Below are 20,960 nucleotides of genomic sequence, written 5' to 3'. Positions count from 1 at the left end.
ACGGTCGCGCACCTGGCCGGGCGGGCAGCACGCGCCTCTCCCCCAAAGGGCGCGAGTCCCCGTGGGAGGGGGCTGCGGAGCGCCGGCGCGGGAAGCCGCGCGCATGCGCGCTCCCCCCGCCCCGGCGGGACGCGTGTGCGGTTGTGCATGTGTATATGGGCGAGTGTGTGTACCGCGCGCGGAGCGGGAAGCTTGCGGGATGACGTCACGACGCCGCGTGCAGGACGTAACCCCGGAGTGACGCAGACCTTGGCGAGCCCGTGAGTTTCCCGTTATGTTTTTTTTTTTTTAATCACCCCCCCCCCCCCGCCCGCGCTGTCACGGGGGAGGGGGCGCGCCGCGGCGCGCGGGGCGGGCGCGCGGGGCGGGCGCGCGGGGAGGGCTGGGGCGGGCGCGCGGGGGCGAGCCGGCCGCCCTGGCGGCGGTTGGCGGGCGGGCCGCCGTCCCCGCCATCCTGCCGCATCGGGGAACATGGCGGCCGCCCCCGGCCTGGTGCGGCACTGCGACTCGGCCGCGGCCGCCCGCCTCGCCCGCGGTGAGTGGCCGGCGCGGCGGGCGGGCGGGCGAGCAGGCGGGCGGGCGCGGGAGCCGCTGCCCTCGGCCTCCTCTCGGTCCGCGCCCGTCGGCGGCGCGGCCCCGCGCCCTCCCCGCGAGCCGGCGAGCGGCCTGCCCGTGCCCCGGCCGGGCCGGACACAAAGGGCTGCGCCGAGGAGGTCCGTGCGGTCACATGAAGCGGCGCAGCCAGTGAGCGCGGAGCTGGGGGGGAGCGGGCCGCCGCCATTGCCAGGCGCCGAGGAGCTGGGCAGCCCGGCGTCGCCTCGGCGGGCCCAGCGGCGCGGGAGAGCCGCCCGGGCCGCGGCCGGGGCCGGGCCGCCCGCAGCGCGGCGCCGCGGGAGCCAGGTAATGCCCCGCGCGTCCCCCCGGGCCGGCCGCGCCGCCGCTCGCAGCGGCCGCCGCGGGCCGGGGCCGGAGGATGCCGTCGCTCGGGGGTAGCCGGGTCACCCTGGGGGGTCCCGCAGGCGCCACTGCCCTCCCGTCGCCCGCGTCGGCGTGCCGGGGCGGCGTACCGGGTGCTGCCGGGCGGGCTTGCCTCCTGCTTCTCTCTCTTCCCTGCCGCCCGTTCCCGCTGTGGTGCGGGTCGCCACACATGCTGCCGCCGCCTGGGAAGGGGGGGTGACGCCCGACGCCCTCCCTCCCTCCCTTCCTTTCATTTCCTTGCTTCTCGGCCTGAGGCAGGGTGGTCTCTAAAATGTGCGTCGTTGTTACAGAGGGCTGGCAAGTACCCGGCCCACTGTGCGACTGACTGACCCGTGTGCTCTGCGCAGGGGACGCTGCCACTGCGTGCGCTGTGCGGGACTCCCGAGCCCAGGCGATTAACAGCAGTGAAGGAAAAGTTAACAGTTCAGGTATCAGAGCTGTGTCTTTGGGCCCCCATTGGCTTCAGGGTCTGGTGATTTCTCTGACAAAGTTTGTGTTTCAGCACATTGCAGTGGTGAGCATCCTCTTGACCAATGTAATTTCTTGTTTGAAATCCAGAAAGTTTTCTTTCTTCAGATGGCTTATATGTAACCTTTGGTCTATTGAGAAAACTTGTGGTAATAGAGACGATAAACTGACAAGTCATGATGGTGATGAAAAACAAATAAGATGTACCAAAACAGGTTTCCATTGGTGTTGTACAAGTCTGGCATTTTAGCCAAAGTCTCATTTGCAGGAACATTCTAATGTTTTCCCCCCCCCCTAGCATGTAACTTAATTATGAAAGTTGTGTCATGGAACTTAGCTTTTAGGTGCGTATGGGAATGAATGTGCACCAGATTTAGAGGAAGAAACCATTTCATGTTGTATAGATTAATGAATTAACACGTGAGAGAAATATTCTAAGAGGTGGATAAGCATCTCTGGAATTCCACCATGGAATTTTATAGTTGACTAAGAAGGCAGTGCAATGCATTATATCTCCATAAAAGTTGCAAAATAACTTTTAATTGAAATCACAAAACAAAAAGATTCTTCTATGTAAGCTTCTTCATTACTTGACTTGTGCAGAGCAGGTAGTTTGATGGCAAAATAAACGGACTGGTTTCACAATGCAAAATAAATTTTTGAGAAGCATCTAATGGGTCACTTAAATGCGGAGAGAATGCAGCAATTGCCTTATTGGAGAGGAGTTTAAATAGAGCGCATGGAGGAGCGGTGCAGTGTGACAATCCTATTACACTGACTTATTATCAAAGCTGATGTTGCAAACCTGTCTAATAAGACTGCAGGGGGATGTGCTGCAGAGTTATACATGAATTATAACCAGATTTGAAGGAAACAATCTTCAAAATACTGTCCTAAGATGGGGTTTTTTCAACATCTAGCATTCAATCAAATTGACTGTTTGCTAGTTAACTTTTTAGTTTTGATCGGAGGAACAGAATTCATATGAAGGGTGATGGGGGAAAGATTACTAATTTTTCCAAATAAACTTTTCCTCATTTTCCTTCTGTTTTTCCTAATCTATATGGTGTTCTATTATGTTAAAAAAGGTTGCATCATTATTGTACCAATATCAGAGAAAAGGTATATTCCTTTTTGTAGTTCTTTTTTGAAATCTCATTAAATCCAACAACTGTTTTACACTGCATAGCACTGGAAGGTGATGCCTAAAAAGTTCTTGAGTGAATGCTGAAAGAGAATACTACTGTCTTGAAATATCAATAGGCAACCTGGCTAGTCAGAAGAAAGGCACTGATGACTTGGAGCATCCTTGGAAGCTTATTTAGTAGAGCAACAATTGATTGAAATGGGAGCATCAGCAATTGAATAAACAGGATGTTAAACAATAGTGGTAGTGTCTTCCAATTTAAAATAACAGTGTAGGCCGAATTTCAATATGGATACTGAACTAAAGGGTTATCAGTGGAATTTCTTACGGAATAGTTTGTGCTTATGCTTGTACATATTTACGGAATCTGTCAGTGTGTATGCTGTTTCTCCACCCTTCTTCAAGCCATTTAAAGTCATTTCTGGGGAAAACAGAACTGAAGAGAGAATGTTCACTGTCAGGCTTTTTAACAGCTTGCAATAGATTGCAGAATTTGAAATTGGCGAAAAATGTAGTGTAGTTGTGACACTTTCTTTTGCAGTTCCATGTGAGGTTGATCTGTATGAAAGTTCTTTGAACAGATACTGATTGGCCATTTTTGTTCGGCTAGTCTGGAACTCACTTTCATTGTGTTTTTGTATTTTAAAACAAATTGTTTTCTTCAACAGTATTCAAGTGATGTTGCTGTTAGAGGATTGTTAGTTAAGATTTTTTATTTTTAATTCTCATCTTTTGATACCTAAGGGCTACTCTAATATTACGGTTATTTTAAGCTAGATTGAATTGGTTTCCTCTGTGTTAGTAAGTTTAGTATACTGTGCTATGCATTCAGAGATCATAGAAAAAATAATTTAGTAAAAACAGGTTGTATCTGAACAAAGCTGTACCCATTTAAATTGACTTTTAAACTTATTTTAGTTGGCATAGCCTTCAAAGCATGATTCCTTCTATTGAAACTAGTGTCCGTACAACTTCAGAGTGTAAAGAAATTCCTGCTAGAATAAGTTAAAACAAGTCTTTCCGCTTTGAAAATGTATTTATTAATCTTTCTGAACACTCTTAATATAAGCTGATTTTTTTTTGATAGTAAACATTTTTTCCGTGCTACTTCTTTTTTAATGTTGATACAAGCTTTGTGTAGATGCTGAAGGAAGAATTTGACTTGCCCAAGGAAGTTGTGGATATTGGTCGTTTTGGATGATGATGAATATCATTAATGGTGCTACTAGACTACTAAAGGATTCCATGTGGTATCAAGAAAGAATATCCTTTTCATGCTTAGCTCAAAAACAACAACAAAAACCCAAGCAAATAAAATGCCACCCTTCTATGCTCAAATACCTTGTGTCCTTAAATCATAACTTGTGTCGATTATAGCAGCCATTCACACAAGTAGTGATAGAAGAAGTCATGCCTACATTGCTTACTGAACTGTAGGAAGGCTCCTCTTTCTTCAGTATATGAGGATGTGAAATAATTACTGTAATTTCCTTGATTATTTAAAAATTGTCTGAAACAGACCTGAAACTATAATAATAATGTTTGCACAAGATTTAATATGATGCTCGGATAACAGCTGTCTGTTAAGAAAGACCATCTAATTAATGACTCTATGTAGACTTCTAATATGTGTGTTTTTTTCAAAAAATTTGAAAAGAATATTATAATCTTAGGATTAATCATGTTACCTGGTATGCAATGCAATGTAGTATTTCATCTTGATAAGAATTCTATCCATAAGTCAATACTATTTACCTTTAAATGATACTGGCTCATTGAAGGGGAGGGAGGTGGGTTTTTTTTGTTTTTTTTTTGTTTTTTTTGTTTTTTTTTTTAATAAGTCTAAAGTAATCCAAATAAAAATGAAGATCTCATTGTTGTGTTACACTTTTTTCACTGTTCAACTGTATACAGCAGCTGTTATGGTGATAAAACATTGCAGCAACGCCCTTAGGTTGCCAGTGAGGTTAAAGGGGGAAGATAGTAGCTTAACAGTGAGCATGCATTTTTGTTTTTGTTACACTGAATATTAACTGACTGAATTAATATTTCTTTGCAAAACTGGTAATATAGAGAACTTGAACTCAAATTGATGCAACTGTAATATGGTTGATATGGGAATTGCTGTTTTCAGGAGTGACTAAATCCAACTACTGGATAGAGCTCTTGTTGACGTTTATTGATTGATACCAAGATACCAATCTTACATATAATTGACTAGTTGAAGGATACTGAATACTGATTTAGCAATTCAGTATTTCTTGAGACTCAATCCAGAAGATGTGAAGTTTATACTTAAGTCAGAATAAAGGTCAGAATGCTGAACTTCAGAATATTTTAGGCCTAGTGTGAGTGTGTGGTAACAGTTTTCAATATTCCTAACACTGCAAGTTAGATACTTACTGTACCAAGAAAAAAAAAGGTTACAGTCTTACTCTTTTTTTGAATGATTTTTAAAAAGCAGAAATTTAAGTCTGATGTTTGGAACCATCTTTTTTTATAAAAGGTGATTATTTTATGAAGCATTTGAATGGGGTGTGTGTGTGTGTGTATATATATATGTATTCCTTTTTGCCTTATATTTTTACTTTATAATATTATAGTTTTCAAAATGCAACTGCAGGGAAAAAGAACGCTTACTGGAAAACAGGTTGGAAGAACAGGTGCTTTTATAGATTTCTCCAGTTGTAGCTGAAGATGGGAATTGAGATCATCATTCTCCCTATTTTCTAGGCCAACTGCTAGCTGTCCCCCCCCCCCCCTTTTTTTTAAAAAAGGCACAACTAAGGTGATTGAACAGAAGCCAAATTGAACAGAAGCCAAACAATATGCAAGTTATTTTATAAATCTTGTGTAATTTATCTTTACAAATGCAATTTACAAGCTTTTAACAGAATTGTGTGGCTTTAGTTTTTCATGTTAATATCTTCAAGAGTAGAAGAAACAATTCCTTAACAAAAGTGATCATTGTAATACCATTGTAATGTTGAAAAGTGCTGGTGGATCCCTCTTCTGCCTATTCATGGACGATTCTTTTGGTGCCTTGATAGTGTGAATTGTGCTTTACCCAGCTACATTCCTAATCCGGCCCCTTCATAGGGACAGTGATAGGATTTCTACTAAGGGTTTCTTAACGGAGTCCTGGGGCTACTTTTGGAAAACTGTTGCTTCCGTCTGCTTCTGAAACTGCTCCTTGCTGCTGCTGGTAGGAAGTGAGCGGTAGCTGACTTGTCTGGATGCAGTCAGTGGGGGTGATGGGTGGGAGGCCTCCCCCCGCCCCTCCTTCCGCGCTTCCTAGAGTATGCTGGGTGATAGGTTGCGTGTTTGGCTTTTTTTTTGTTGTTGTTGTTGGCTTTTTTTTGTTGTTGTTGTTGGCTTTTTTTTTTTGTTTTTCTTCAGGATTTGTCTGCTAGAGTAGCTGTCTTCTGAATATTTCTACTATTTTTCTTCTGATTCCACTCAGCTTTTCTAGTAGCAGTATCAATCTGAAATAACTCTTAAGTACTTCTTTTTGAAAATACCCACAGTATTTATTTGTGATAGCTTTTCTTAATCTTCACATGTAGGAGTGAACAGAAGCTTTGTGGCTGTGTAAAGTTTCAGAAGCTGTCTCTAATATTAACTTTATTTTCCAAATTTATGTTTTTCAGTTATAAGAGGTAGAAACTTCATAATAGTTATGTCCTAAAAGTTGGCCTCCACTGGTAAAATCGTGGTTGTTGGTTATTTGTTTGACTACTTTGTTCACAAAAAAGTATGTATTGTTATGCATGCTCTTAGGAACCTTCACAAGACTCTGGCTTCTGTGTTACACCTGTGATAACTGGCTGGGGGGACAGGAGAATGGCTCTGTTATTTCAAAAGCTTTTTATATTGTTACAGTAAGTTGACTTCGCATTAGAAAAATATGTGCCTTTTTTTTTTTAACAGAGGGCAGCCTTTGCCAGAGAAGTTCCAGTATAAATAACCTTGTTTCTTCACACGAGTGCTGCTTTTTATTGTTTTAATACCAGAGCTGTTATGAGTGCATCCTCTGTGAGAAAGTCTGGATTGTACCCTGTTTGTATGTGCTATTGCTGTGAGTGGGAAGTGATAGTTTTGCAGCTGGCTTCTCCCAGTTCTCTCCCACAGTGAAGTGGGTACTTTGTACTCTTCTGCTTAGTTCCTGGTTCCTTCTCTTCCTTCTTGCCTCTACCCCCTTAATCAGTGAAATAATTCGGTCTTTTCTGTTTGTGAGCTGCCCTTTGCAAACAGAGAACCTGTTGCCTTATTAAAAACTGCATTATATAAAAATTATAGTAGTAAAGGTACTAGAACTCTGAAGTTATTTTTTAGTGTTTAATCTTTTGTGAAATTGAAAACAAAATACGAATTAGATAGTGCCCTCTGCTTAGGTACCCATTAACAGAGAAAAAATATTATGCTATGACAGTTTTCTTTTGAGGATGCGGGAGATAAGCTTGGGGGCATATAATGGTGAATTACCCCAGATTAGTTGTGAAGAAAAAAGATGTGGGTTTGGAGCAGTTACCAAGTGTGAGAGGATAGATTTTGCATGTTTAAAAATACAAACTGAACTGAAATGCTGACAGAACTGAGGTGGAAAAGTTGTTTGTGTGGTTACGTAAAACAAAAATGACTGTAGATACAACTTTGACAACTTGGAGTGCACATTGTGTATTCTTTCTCCGTCTTCACTTTGGAGAGCTCACCAAAAGTTTGTTTTGTCTGACTTATTAGCTTGCAGGTGCTTTGGGATAGTGATTGTCTTTTCTTCTGTGTCCTTATAAAGCCTTGAATGTTTTCAACAATAGAGCAACAGATGTTATGATGAGAAGTGTTAGGCTTGTTGACGAACTACTTTAGCAGAAATTCTCAGACCTTTTCTTAGTTCTTTGGAATAAGGTATGTTAAGTGCTTTGCTTCTATGAACCATAAGCTCCTGCTGTGCTTAAAGTTTCTAGATGGTGAGACTTACGGCTACGTTCACTATGATTCTCTCTACTGTACTTACGGCAGAAAGCTGTATCAGAAACTTGTTGGATTAGAGATCTATTTTCTTTGCCGGCATGTACAGAGGGTTGAAGTGGAAGAGAAACAGCTTGTCAAGAAAAATTCTTGGACTTTCTGGAACTGTCACTCTGATTGAAAGTTGCTGTTGCTTTTCACTATTATACCAACAATAATGGACATTAACAGACATAACATGTTTCTGTACAAAGCAAATAACCAGAAATAGAAATGGTGCTTGGGAGAAACCATTTGAGTTCCTAAAATATCATACTATTCAAAAATACCACGCAGGTGCTTCAATAAATCCTTTTTAGAATTGTCTGAAAGAAGACCTCGTCCATTTTGATCCTCCAAGAGAAAAGTGACTGAGATCTCCTAGAAAGAGGTGGTCTTTGAACACAGATGAGTGTTTCCACATCTAGCTGGGGTAGTAGGGATTGCGAAGTTTGCCTTCTGTGTTCTGCACCTCTGCTCTTCGTGTAGAATTCTGCAGTTTGTTTGGCTTGAGATAGATGGATTTGGAAGTTGAGTTATTAAAAATGAAAGAATATTTGAGGTTGGAAGGGATCTGGAGATGAGCTGATCCAACCCTTAAAACAACAACTTGAGGGTTTGGCTTGCATTTTTCAGTCCAGAGAAGTATAGGCACCCTTGAACAGAGAAGATATGGAAGAAGTAGTCTAGCAAGACTTTGACACACACCAAGAAATCTGATATGTTATAGTTTATCATTGAGGGAGTTGTGTGTGGTGTATGTGTGTCTCCTTTTGCTTACCTGTTTGGGTAGATCTTTGAAAACATCTGTGTAGAGAGAAAGAACTTAAATTTATTTTCCAATTAGAAGGTATGCAGTTCTGAAATAAGGCTGTATCAAGAGTAATGTATTAACTTTTAGTAAAGTCAAGACAACCAGGTTCTATAGTCTGTTCAGAAATCCAGCAGTATCATGGAATTGGAGGGATGGGTTTACAGTTCTACACAGAAAGTACCACAATGTCTCAGCTGAAATTTTCTTTTAACGCAGTTTGAGTGTTAATTATGGTGAGTTGTTTTCTGTCTGTTAAGCTGCTTAGAGAAAATACTTTTTGTTTGACTTCTACCAGGTCATTATTTTGATATTTAGGATGCTGAGCATTGTTTTAAATGAAATTCTATCTTATATATTTCAAATTAAGTTGACTTTAGGTCCATTTTTTTTGGGGAGCTGCTCCTGAAGCACGGTGAGGCATATTTTCAAGGGATGCAAATATCCAGGAGGGAAAATTGTAGAAGTGATCCTTAGTGATGTGTTTTTTGTGATCTTGGTAAAGCAAAGTCTTCTCCCAACTTTTGGTAATGTTAGTACTAGGGCCCTAGGTGACTTTGTTCAAAATGTGAAAGATGATGTACCTTTTAAGGCAGCTCCTAGAACACTACTTTCAGATGTCTGTATTAAGGAAAAAGCTTGTTACCTGCTTAGAGGTGGTCTTTGTCTTTTTTTTCTGTTGCTATTGATTCATTAGCTTTCCTTTCTGGTCTTAAAGGAAATTTTAACATCATGCAGCTTTTGTTTCAGTTTTTGGATGCTTAAATCTACAACTTATTTGAAAGAATACATAGTATTTGAAGTGCTACCATGAAACATGAACTTTTTTTTAGATTTTTTTTTCAGATTTCGTACTTGTTTTAATAGAGTATCCCCCGTAGTAAAAAAAGTCCACCATTTTTTCTTTTTGGTTTCATCTTCAGTACAAATTTGAATGTTTTATGATAGCCTGTGCCTCATAAAGAATTAAAAAGACAAGAGTATCAAAGTATTTTCCTCTAAATATTGTAAATTCCCAGTAAGTTTTTGGTGGTTTTAAATACATTCAAATACAGTGTATATTAGAGTAATCTTAAGTCAAATTTTGGTGACATTGGCCTGTTTTTTTGCTTTCGCACCCTTCATTTTCTATTTAGTTTGTGCTTTGACTTTTCCTTATTCCTATTAATCTACTAGTAAAGATGGATTCTTTTTTAAATTGAATTTGTAGTGATGCCTTGTGTGTTTCATACTTTTAGCAGGGTTCAGGAGATTAATTCTTGGTTAGTGTTTCATATTCCATTTTAAAACCTGAATAAATACAACATTCATCAATTCTGAATATTTTTTTGCAAGAATTGTTTTGATACATAAGCTCCTATATGTTGTCCATGAACTTTGGCAAAAGCTTCTCTTTCCTTTAATCCCTTTAAACCAGAAGAATTAATTTTCTGAGATAGTCTGCAAATATTCAGCATTGGTTATCATTTCTTCAGCGTTCTGGTTGAAAGAGGAGATGACATACTTGAGCTAACCTTGAAGATCTCGGCCTGTGCGATTACAGAATTCCAAACGATGATATAAGTAGTTTCGGGCCAGTCAACAATCAAATAATCAACCCTATTTGCGGGCCTGTAGGTATGCACAGGGCCTGTGTTGACTCTGTGCCCCCCTCTTCCCCCCCACTATGAATAGTGAAGACCTCTGACAAAGTTTGTTTAATCTTGAGGACTCACTTTCATTAGTTTCAAGAACATTCAAAGTTCGAACCACTTAGTGCAAATAAGGTCAACTGTTTACTTACCAGAAGAAAGTATTTCCGTCTTAGTGTCATGTGTAAGGGAGGATGCGAAATATAAATGTTTCTTTGCCTCAGTTGAAAACCTGTCTTTCATGTCTTTATTCTGAAACTGAGTCATTGTAGGAGCAGCTTGTACCAAATAATTTTTGTTTCCTGCTCTTGATTTTATACAATGCTAGCTAATGTAGATTCAGTTCTTTTGTGCCCCTCTCTGTAACCTGATATAGTGCCTATGAAATATGCTTAGAATATGTGTCTATTTCTTAACTTACTCTTGAAATTTTGGTTGGGAAATCTTGTTTTTGGTCAGGAAAACTGAACTTAAAAGATGAGATGCTAAAGCACTGACAAACAAGGATGTATTGCTAAACTCCCCACTAGATTAGGTGCCTAATTTACAGCCTGTGGGCTGGATGTGTACAGATGAGAATAACGAATATGGCTTATCACTGTCATCTTTTCTGAAAGTCTTCCAGCTCCTCTGTGGGGGTGCCAGAGGGTGTTCTCTGTAACCAAAACTGGTGTCATTCAGTGCCATAATTCATCATGTGATGGAGATGCCAGTGTTTTTATCATAAGATCGACCTTCTGTAAGAGTAGCAGTGTATGTCACATGACCAACATGGACTATGTGGGAGGGTGGAGATCAGGTGGTCAGACGCTCACTACATAACAGAAAAGATATCCTGCTACATGGCATGGCAGGTATGTTATGGTCCTTGAATATATTTGTTAGATCGTGTATGTCCTGCTCTGTTTTATTGCTTATGTATCTTTATATATAGCTAGTGGAAACTACAGCGGAAGATGCATATTTGCGTATGTGACAAGGCAGCAGAAAAGCAATAGTTTACAATAGGTGTGCAAATGAAGGGAGGTAAGTCTCAATGGTACACTGCATGCTTACACCTGAAATAGTACGTTCAGTTCTGAATGTTTTAATACCCCAACATACCTGCACGTGGGAAGGAGTGAATTTGTCCATTGCCTCTTATGTGTTGGGAAGAATTAACTTAAATAGTAAGCAAAAGAACCAAAGATATAAGGCTTTTGCTGAAGTGACAATTAAGCAAAAGGAAATGAATAGTAGGACAGAGTCCGCAAATAATTAGAAGATGCAAATGCTGAGAGAGGAGGATTACTGAAGCCCTAATCTTGTGGTGAAGCCTGCCTAGGACTGCTGTACTTTCTTGTAATCCCATATAGAGAAGTTTATTAAACATGGTGTAAGAAATAGATCTTAAGGTACTGCAAAACTTAGCTAGAGAGACTTAGCGATAGATGTTGGGAATATCTACTCTATAGCAAAATGTTTTTCATAGAGTATTTTTTTAGTAAAAGCTTAGTAGTTACAAACCACTGGGAAGTTACACTATAGGAAGCAATTTTGAGGATGAATTTAATAAAAGTGTTAATAGCAGTTCTGAACACAAGAACTATGAATAGGAGCTTGCTAATTAAACATGGATGTTTCATCAGTATTGATTTACAGCACTGGTGCTGAACAAGTGTGGCTGGTATGGTGGAGCTTTAAAAACATAAGTAGTGATTTCTAGTTACATTTTTTTGTTTGGAGATACTTGCCCTGGTGTGCTGGCACAGGTGTGATAGTATAACCTGAGTTATGAGATCTGGATGGTTTTATTAAAAAAAAAATGCTGCTCTTTAGTATAAAGTTATAAAAATAAACTCAACAATGTTGCATTTCTACAGCTTAATAAAGTAGGAAATATTTTATACCTATCTGTGTCGGCAATGTTGGAAGGTTAGAGTACCATCAAACCAAAAATGAATGTTCGGGAGCTCAATGAGGAGTGGATTTTTACTCATTTTAAAAAAGCCTTTTCAATGTGTATTAAGGTGACAGAGCTGACAGCACACTGTAACTTCCCCCATCACCAGAAAGCAATCTTCTATCACCGAGAAGTGGGCTCCTGCAAAATGAAAAAAAAGATTTTACATTACTAGTGTATACTTTTGAGTTCCCAAACATGATCCTTCGTACATTTTAAGGAATAATGTGTGCAAAACCAATTGGGTTTGGGAGAAAGCAAAGAATTTTGTAGCTCCTCTTCAAATGTGATAAGCAGTAGTTAAGTCCTGTTGTGTACAAAAAAATAATAATTTGAACAAAACTGTTGCAGCAGTGGTGTTAAAGTAATACCGCATTTATTAGATCATATTTTTAGATTGTTGTTTCATAGTGGAACATTCATTATAGTGACAGTTTACTCTTCTGATACGCAGACTCTTTTGCAGTTAGCTGCGGTGTTCAAAAATGCTACTGCCCCAGAATGTCTACCGTGTCTTTTGCCAGAAGTTACCTTCTTAGGCATAAAACATCTCTCAGCCATACCAATTCACAGTTCAGCATAAACCTACCTTCATTTTAAGCCTAAATAACTGCCTTTACATGTGGAATCTTTGCTAGCTGTGATAGTTTATAAGCTTGGTTTTTGAAAATATTTCTACAAAACTTCTAAGTGTGTGAGAAGTTTCCAGAAAATTTTTATTAGATTTTGTATTTTCACATGCGTAGGAAATACACTTCCTTTGAGGCTATGAACATGAGATTCCCTTTCCTGTCATGGTCTAAGGGAAGTGTCAGAAATGCTGTCTAGACGGATGACAGCAGGCATTAGAGCTCGTGATCCTAGCATAGCTAGCTGTTCAACCAGAACAAACTTGTGAGGAGCTGAATTTGGACTTAGTGTGCTATTTTGTAGGGGTTCTTAAACATTAAATGCTTGTTGATGACTTTCAGAAATACCAGTTTAATCTTTTCTTGCATTACTTTTATGAATGAATATATATTTCACTTGGTTGTTGTTCTTACTCCTCCCCCCCCCCATTGTTTTCTTTCAAATTGTCTTAATTCAAGAAAGGATTTTTTTTAAAGGGTGGGAAAAAAGTGAAAACAATGCCACTTATCGCTAATTTTGAGATGTAGTATTTTAAGCTCCCTCCTTTTTAAAAACTGCAGTGTAGTCTTAAGAAAGCCCAGGAAAGTGTTTAAATTGGTGCCGTTTTTAAGATTACAAAAAAAAGGCAGAAGAGTTAAACTACGTATGTTTTTTTTTTTTTCTTAAATTGGATTTCTAAATATAGAAAATGTGGAGATGTGAATCTAGTAAGAAATTGCTTTTGGCTACAGCACTGCTTTGACTTTGTAATCTCTGGTCTGAGATGGAGTATTCTGTGCCTACTTTCTTAATGTAATGACCAAGGATATAAGCTTGCTATGTAGATGATCTTGTATTGGACTGTGCTCTTACAGGATGCAAGTTAAAATAATTCCCACACTGCTGTAGTTCTCTTCCAGCAAACTGCAAACAGTTTAGTCTCCTAAATGTACGGTAACATAAAGTGAATTAGTTTGTGTAAACTGAAAGCTGAGAGTACAGCATTAGAGAATAATATTTGGTAAATATATTCAACTAAAGAAAATGGTATAGAAGGAGATATGTTAGAGTATGCAGTTAGAGAGAGAACTGTTGAGCAGCTTACCGCCTCTGGGTTTAAACGGAGATTGCAGTAAGAGCTGTTGGCATTGGAACAGTGTTAGAGCTGAAAAGAAAATGGCTACCAGAATTCAGTGTTGCTACAGAAACAACATGGCTTGGTTCTTAATGTGCTGTTTTCATCTACTGTTAGAAATGTTGTGCGAGATTTTACCATTAGGGAAAAGTGTCCATAATGGGAATAGAGATTTAAATCCATTTAGATATTAATAGATCTCATTGGGCTTTTTGGTTTAGAATATTAATCTATTAAAAAAATATTTAAAAACATCTAATTACTGTTTTTCTGCAAAACAGAATAATTCAGATGCAATGTATCAACATAATGACAACCTGCAGAAATGGTGATACTAAGTAATGATATCTCTTCATTTATCTTTAAAATAAATAAATAAAAATGTCTGATACTATTTCCAGAGGTATTTGGTATCTATTAAGAGTATTCTGGCTTTGAAAATCAAACTCCTATTTTTAAAAATTTTTAATGCAACTAAACTTTTATTTTATAGGAGATTTTTATATCCTGAATTGAAATTAAAAAAAAATAAAATAAAAAACCACAACCCTAAATCTTGTTTCGGATTTAAAAATAAGACTCAGATTCTAGGTTGGAATCTGTGTAGTTATCTACATTAATGTGTTTCCTTTCATGATAACATACAAGTATATGCATTGTAGAGTAAACTTTTTTCAGGCTTTTTGTATAAATTTCTTTAGAAAGACTGCAGCTATGGTGAAGAATTTCAGAGGTATTGTAATGAAGTAGTGAGGAAATGGATATATGAAGTGTGATGAATGTGTGAATTTTAATTGATGCATTTGTGTGTATATCAGGATTACACAGGTGGCAGACTTGATTGCAGGTGCAGACTGAGAGTACTGTGTCCACTGTTCGTCTGAGTCCTGGATATGGACCTGATGTGGTGTGCAGATTCCATTCTTCTGCTTTTCTTTTGGTTTCTTGCAAAGTTTGTTGCAGACTTCCTGACTGAAAAAGCACCTGACTCGTTCAGTAGAGGTAGAGCTGGTATGTTGTTCTCTATTCAAGAGACTTTTATGTAAGATAATTTTTACTAATGGCTATTGAATAAAGAACGCTTCAGATTCAGATTTCAGATTCAGAAAAAGATCTAAAATATACAGCTGCCTAAAGCTTGAGATGTAGTTATCCATACTTAAAACAGGTGATGTTTCTTATACTTTATTTTGAATGATCAAGTATACTTACTGCATCGCATTATTTCACATCTTTCAGAATATTTTGTACAAAACAGTCTTGCGACTGATTTCAGTGAAGTCTTGCCTGGTTTACTGTGTCTTATAGATGTGTGCTAAATACTAAATGCAGCTTTTGAGGCTGTGGAAAAATGTACAGTATAAAAAAAATTTGGACTATATAATGATGTTGCTTTGTGATACTCAGAGAGGGATGCATTATTTTGTACAGAACCTTAATATGAACATTTTTTGACTGTTATGCTTAGCTTTGCCTCCTTCGTCGTCTTTTACTAAAATACCATGGGCTTTGTAGAAGGGAGTAGATGACAGGGTACAAATGTCTATTGCTTAGCACCATACGGTTTGGTATTTTAAAAACAAACACTGAAGTGAAATCAGGTATTTTCTGAAAATGAGCAAGTGGAAGCTGCTGACTCAGGTCTTACTGAAATCTGTTTAAAAAAAAATCACAAAATGCGTGTTTTCAAATCAAGGCCATTAGCTCCTTAGAAAAGTGCTTCAGTGAAGAAGCTTTCTGATTTAGATCTCTGACTGCTTAGTTTCAGTTGTAGAGCCTAATACATAAGCTTGAACTAGAAAAGCCTAGGGAACCATAACCGATTTATTTGAAGTGGGCATGATCTCCTTTAACTATGTGCCTGTTTTCTAAAGTAGAGTGTGTTCATGCAGCGCTTGTGGTGAGCAGAGAACATGGCTGTGTTTCGGTGTGCTGCATATAAAGCTTATATGATGCTATAGTAAAGGAATATGCAGTAAATCAGACTGGATGAGAGGGGAATTCCATAGCTGATGTTGAGGCAGTATTGCACAGATAACGTATTGAAGAGATTTTGCTGACAGCATAGTGAAGGGAGAACTGTTCAATGTCAAGGATGATGCCAAGGTTATGTGTAGTGGCATTTATTAGTTTGGATTGAAATGGAAAGATGAGGTCATACGGGAGACTGAAAACTGTACAGGTATGTTTTAGTGCAAATGCTGTGTTGACCTGTAACTTAAACCAATGCAAGAATGATACAGAAAGAGGGCAAATTATTTCTTTGCAGCTCATTGCTTTTTAATGATAATTCTCGTTGTAGTGGATGCCATTTTATTTTGTCAGATATTGATGGATTGTAAATTTACTAAATAAATAACAGCAGTATATAGAATATTACAGCAAATCTTGTTTTGGGGAGAAATGCATTGATAACTAACCTTCAAAAACAATGCATTAATGCATTCTGCTAAGGTTTTGAAGTTCTATTTGTTTTCAAAACTCCATCTTTCAACTGATACTTCAGTTTCAGACTTCTGTGATGCTTTTTTTGGTATGCTTATTATATATTTGTTTATTGGGCAATACGCATTCAAAGCAAATAGCTCTTAAATATTTTTTCTTTGTTTATTCCCCCTTTATTCTCTGCAGGAAGTGCTTACATCTTTACATGCTTAGAGGTGGAGAGGAAAAGTAACCTTTTTAATGAATGCTATGTTCATCCATACCCCAGTCTACCTAGAATATTTTTCATCTGATAGTTCAGTTTTGTTTACATTCAAGTTGATTTCTGAAATAATTAAATCTGTCATTTGACTCTAATTGGTAAAACACAAACTCTTTATTTTCTGCTCAAATTAGTTACCCCGACTGCTTTTTTCCTCCCTGCTGTGGTACTCCTATTAATGTTGCATGCATGGACTTGCAGTCTTGTTTGGACTGAAACAGTTTCAGTCTAGTTATGACCAGTTCTGTTCATTTCCTATACTATCATGTTTTGAAGTGCCTCACCGCCCCATTCAGGGTACTGGCAAAAAGCAAAACTTTCCCTGAGTAGAAAAATGAGATATTGAAACAGTTCCACACAAAAGCCGCGTCACAGCTTTGGGAACTGTAATTTCTTTGAACTATTTCTTTCACATGATGCAAAAATCTTGCAGGATGTAAATTCAGGAGGTAGATTTATTTTCACACTTACATGCTCTTTTGTGTGCGTTTTTTTGTTCTTGCACTCTTTCACTTATTACAGTTTCTTTAAATTCAGAATCATCTCCAAGAAAAACATTTAAACTTTGTCTTTATGTTGCCAAGCATTATGCATTTGCTTAATTTGATTTCTGATTTCAGTAGGATACTTGTGCTTAAATACCACTTTTCAATAACTGTTGCAAGAACATTAACTGTTATTTTTCCTTGGCAAATTTAATTTGATTGTGGCACCTAAATCACTGATTTAAACCAAAGTTGGAATAGCACAGATTAAGAGCTAATTTGTAAAAATTCTTAAACAATTAAATTTGAGATTTAAAGAAAATCTTGTGTTTAAATCTGAGTTACTTAAATTCATCTCTGAATGTTAGCTCTGGATATTTGTGGGTCCCGAATGTAGATTAAGTTACTTTTAGACTTTTTAAGTAGGAATCAGAGCATCAAAGCTTCTCGTGCAAACAGAGCAGGAAACTGTACGTTTTGTACAGAGCTAGTCATTGTTGACTACTTGTTTTGAAAATGGCAATCTGGGTTTGCATTCAAAGAGCTATTCAGCTCTAACTTATTCAGAGAAAACTAGTCTCAGTGAGTTTTCTGTCTCTTCGGTCCTTTTCAAAAATTGTTACTCTTCATAAAGTTGTGGGTACCATTTTGCTGGGACTTGTGGACTTCTTGAAATAGCCCTTCTTTTAGAGTAGTCTGTGCTTTCTGCTAGCTGTTTCTCTGCTTTGATTCTTAGTTATTCAATTTCTTTGAGATTATGGAAGGGTTCCAGAGCTGCATCAGATATTTGGAAGATGAGACACCCTCCAACCCCCACCTCCAAATCTAGCAGAGTGAATTGTTTAGCCATAGCTTATAAAAACAGAACAAGTTCTTTTAGAATAGCTTATTCTAGCCTTTGTTTCTTCCTTTTCCTTCCTTTCCCCTATAAACAAAATTAGCTATAGTGGTAAAAGCTAGTTTTGGATTACATTATACCTGATACCTATGCCAAAACTACTATCTATGCAAAAACTCCCTGAATTATATTCCTGGCTGCAACTTTTGCAGGAAAAGGTGCTGTTTAGAGATAGATAAGTATATTTTCCTAAATAGATGTAGAGGTGTCAATTGTTACAGGAAATAAATTTCTCTATTACAAATAAGGGCTAAGTAGTAGATAGATCCATCAAAATTGTTGTCAGGATTACTGCAAGTTTTATTTAATCAGTGTACACCTTTACATTGTAATATTTTTAAACATCTTCCATAGAGAAGACCATGTTTTGGTAGATATTTATGAAATACTTTGAGAGGATTTTTGATAATAGTGAAGAAGGCCCTAATAACTTAAATGGCAAAAAGTGGAAAAAGTAAATCAATTTTAAGATGCAGCTCCAATGACCACAAGCCTTACCAAAGGAATAGTTAGACAAGTTGTATGGGGTATAACTTACATTGGAACTCAGCTATTTTTATAAACATTGTAGAATGAATGATTATGAATTCGATGCAGGAGTAATGGATAAAATGTTTTCTGTTGTGTTTATAGGTGTCAGTGTAGTTATATCAATAGGTCTTTATGACCCTGAAGTTTGAATGTAGCAACAAACTTGGAAAAAAAGTGTTAAGGAAGTTTTTATAATTTTTACTTAGCTAGTCACATTAAAAAATTTTAACTAATGCAGTTATCTTTAACACTTGTTTTAGGGCCCCTTTATTTTTATATAGGCCTCAAGCAAGTGTTTTTAAAAAATCTCACTGTTTTTTCTTTTGTCTCTTTCTCTAGCTTGGATACATCTTTGAGCAGTGTCCACACATGTGATTGTTATTGCCTAGAGGCTGGAGAACTACTTTTGCCTACTTTGGCCTTTTTCATGTGTTGTATGAAGAACTGGTAACACTTGATGAGCATAGACTTGTTCCACTTGTCCCTGGAAGAAGTATGATTGATACACATTTTTTTGCAGGGCAAGGTGATCATTGCTAGCATTGGACCAGCCTTAGTCCAAGTTTATTGACTAGCGATGTAAGAAATGCTTGTGCTGTTACGGATTTTCTGTCTGTCTGTGTTATTTAGTATCTGTGGAGGTGTGTGTATGTGGTATTACCCATCTCCACCTTTGCTGTTTTCTTCTTACCTCCTGTTCTCTGCCCTTGTGAGAACAGGCTAGTTGCTTATCAATGACTGATAACCTAACATTTTTACAGGAGTCCTCTTACATTCTGTGGGCTGCTCTTGCTCTCTGAATGGTGAGGACTCAAGGTGAGTGTTCTGTAACTACATTTCCTACCTGCTTTGGAGTCCCTTTTGGTGCTTTCTTTATTACCTGGTGAGGGAGAGTCACTTCTCTGTTTACTGTCTTTTTTTGATGATGAGAGTTAAGGCCATTTGTGGCCAAACATTTGTGAACCAAAGCATTTGTGACTTTTTTGAAATCTTTGCCTTTCCCTAAAGAGTCTTGGAGAATTTACGTCTTTTAGATCTGCTTATAAAGAAGTTCAGGTGCTCAGTTATCCCAAAGATCTGCACTGCTGGCATGAAGTGTATGTGTTAAGGCTTGATTGTTCATGCCGGCATGAGAAGAATCCTCCTTGACAGCAGAAAGATGTTTGAGAGGAAAATGCTAGTTGAATATTGTGGGTTTGGTCACTTTAAGCAGTGTGAGCTTCAATACTCTCATAGTCTGTAGCAAAATTTGATGTTTCAATGCAGTTTGCATTGCCTGCATTGAGATGTATGTATACCACTGCAGATTCCATCTCCCCCTGGGTGTACTTTCAAGTTTTCTCCAAAGGGCACATTTGATGACTACAGGAGTACATACCCTCCAGATAGGCAGTGTTGGGGTAAGGGTTTCGATTTTATGTTAATAGGCCAAGCCTTCACAGGTCATCCTTGCAGCTTAGCCTCTCTTGATTGATCCAAAGTTATGTGTGTCCATGAAAGAGCTGCTGCAGTGAGTAGTGGGTTGTGTGAGAGCTTGATGTATTATTATAGTAATCTTCAGTAGTCTCAGTTCAGTCTGTTGATGCAAAGATTCTGTCTCTACTTGAATCAAAAACCTTAAGATCTGATAAGAATGGTTATTCCTAGTAAATAAGTAATAGTTATTCCTAAGGTAGTTGTAACATTCAGAAGATGTGAGAATTGTTAAAGTAGTGTGGTCAGATCATTTTACAAGGAGACAGTGTCGTTGATGCAGTTCTTATTTGCAGGGAGAGAAGTATTAGGTTGGGATTGACTCTGTGTAGCCAAAGTGCACAAGTTTATTAAGGTATCTGTTTTAATGCTGATCTTAGTGTTTGGTAACAGCCTGAGTAGACAGTCTGTTGCATTTTTGAAGGATGTTTTGGCTCCTCATACATGCAGAGTGTTTTTCTGTGGGATTTTTTAAACTGTTCCTTGACATTTACCTTCTGTTATATATGGTAGGGGTCCATTGCTGTTTGTAAGTAACTTTTTGTCCCCAGGCACATAAATATCTCTAAAACCTGACTAAAGCATGTTAATTGTTTTTTTTGAGGAGGTGAAGGGGAGATCTGATTTGAGAAATGAGCATACCTTTTGCATAACATTAAGATACAAAGGCTACAGTTTAATGTGATAATTAGGAAATGATCTGGGAGCTATAGGAAGACAGCTGAAAATTTCTCTTTTGGAGCTTCATATTGTCTGGCAAGATCTTTCAGAAAGGCCTGTCTTTCCTTACCTTCTACTTTTGAAATTCAGGCAGGTAGTTTTGAGACATTTACAAGCTGACTGGGAAGCTCAGGATCAAATGTACCTGCAGTGTGCCCGCAAATGGGTGTGTGTGTGCGGGGGGGATCTTAGGCCATACCTGAGGACAGGTGTCTCTTTCAGAGTTAATTTGGTGATGGATACATGAATTTTGTCTAGATATGAATAGCTTACTCTGTAAAGTTACATTCTAGTTGTTTTGTCTTCACTGGAATTAGATAAATTCTGTAGAGATGATGTATCCAAACTCATTCCTGTTTTCTTGCAGCTTCAGTGACTTTGAGTCTCTTCCAAATATTACATGGTCTGATACCTCCAA

The 20,960-nt window shown here is 38.6% G+C and overlaps 1 protein-coding gene across 5 annotated transcripts in view; it reads left to right on the top strand.

The window, feature by feature from the left end:
- The first annotated feature begins 851 nt into the window (after window positions 1-851).
- The window catches only part of ZNF644 (zinc finger protein 644), a 52,040-nt gene continuing 31,931 nt past the window's right edge, over window positions 852-20,960 (top strand). For all 5 annotated transcript variants that reach the window (XM_062581904.1, XM_062581905.1, XM_062581903.1 and 2 more), the window contains exon 1: window positions 852-900. The gene's annotated coding sequence lies outside the window, so the exon portion shown is untranslated. The remainder of the gene's footprint in view (window positions 901-20,960) is intronic.

Source organism: Rhea pennata, chromosome 8, assembly GCF_028389875.1.
Source record: "Rhea pennata isolate bPtePen1 chromosome 8, bPtePen1.pri, whole genome shotgun sequence".
Lineage (NCBI taxonomy): Eukaryota > Metazoa > Chordata > Aves > Rheiformes > Rheidae > Rhea > Rhea pennata.
The sequence above is the reverse complement of the archived record's forward strand: the minus strand, read 5'-3'. Positions and strand labels throughout refer to the sequence as shown.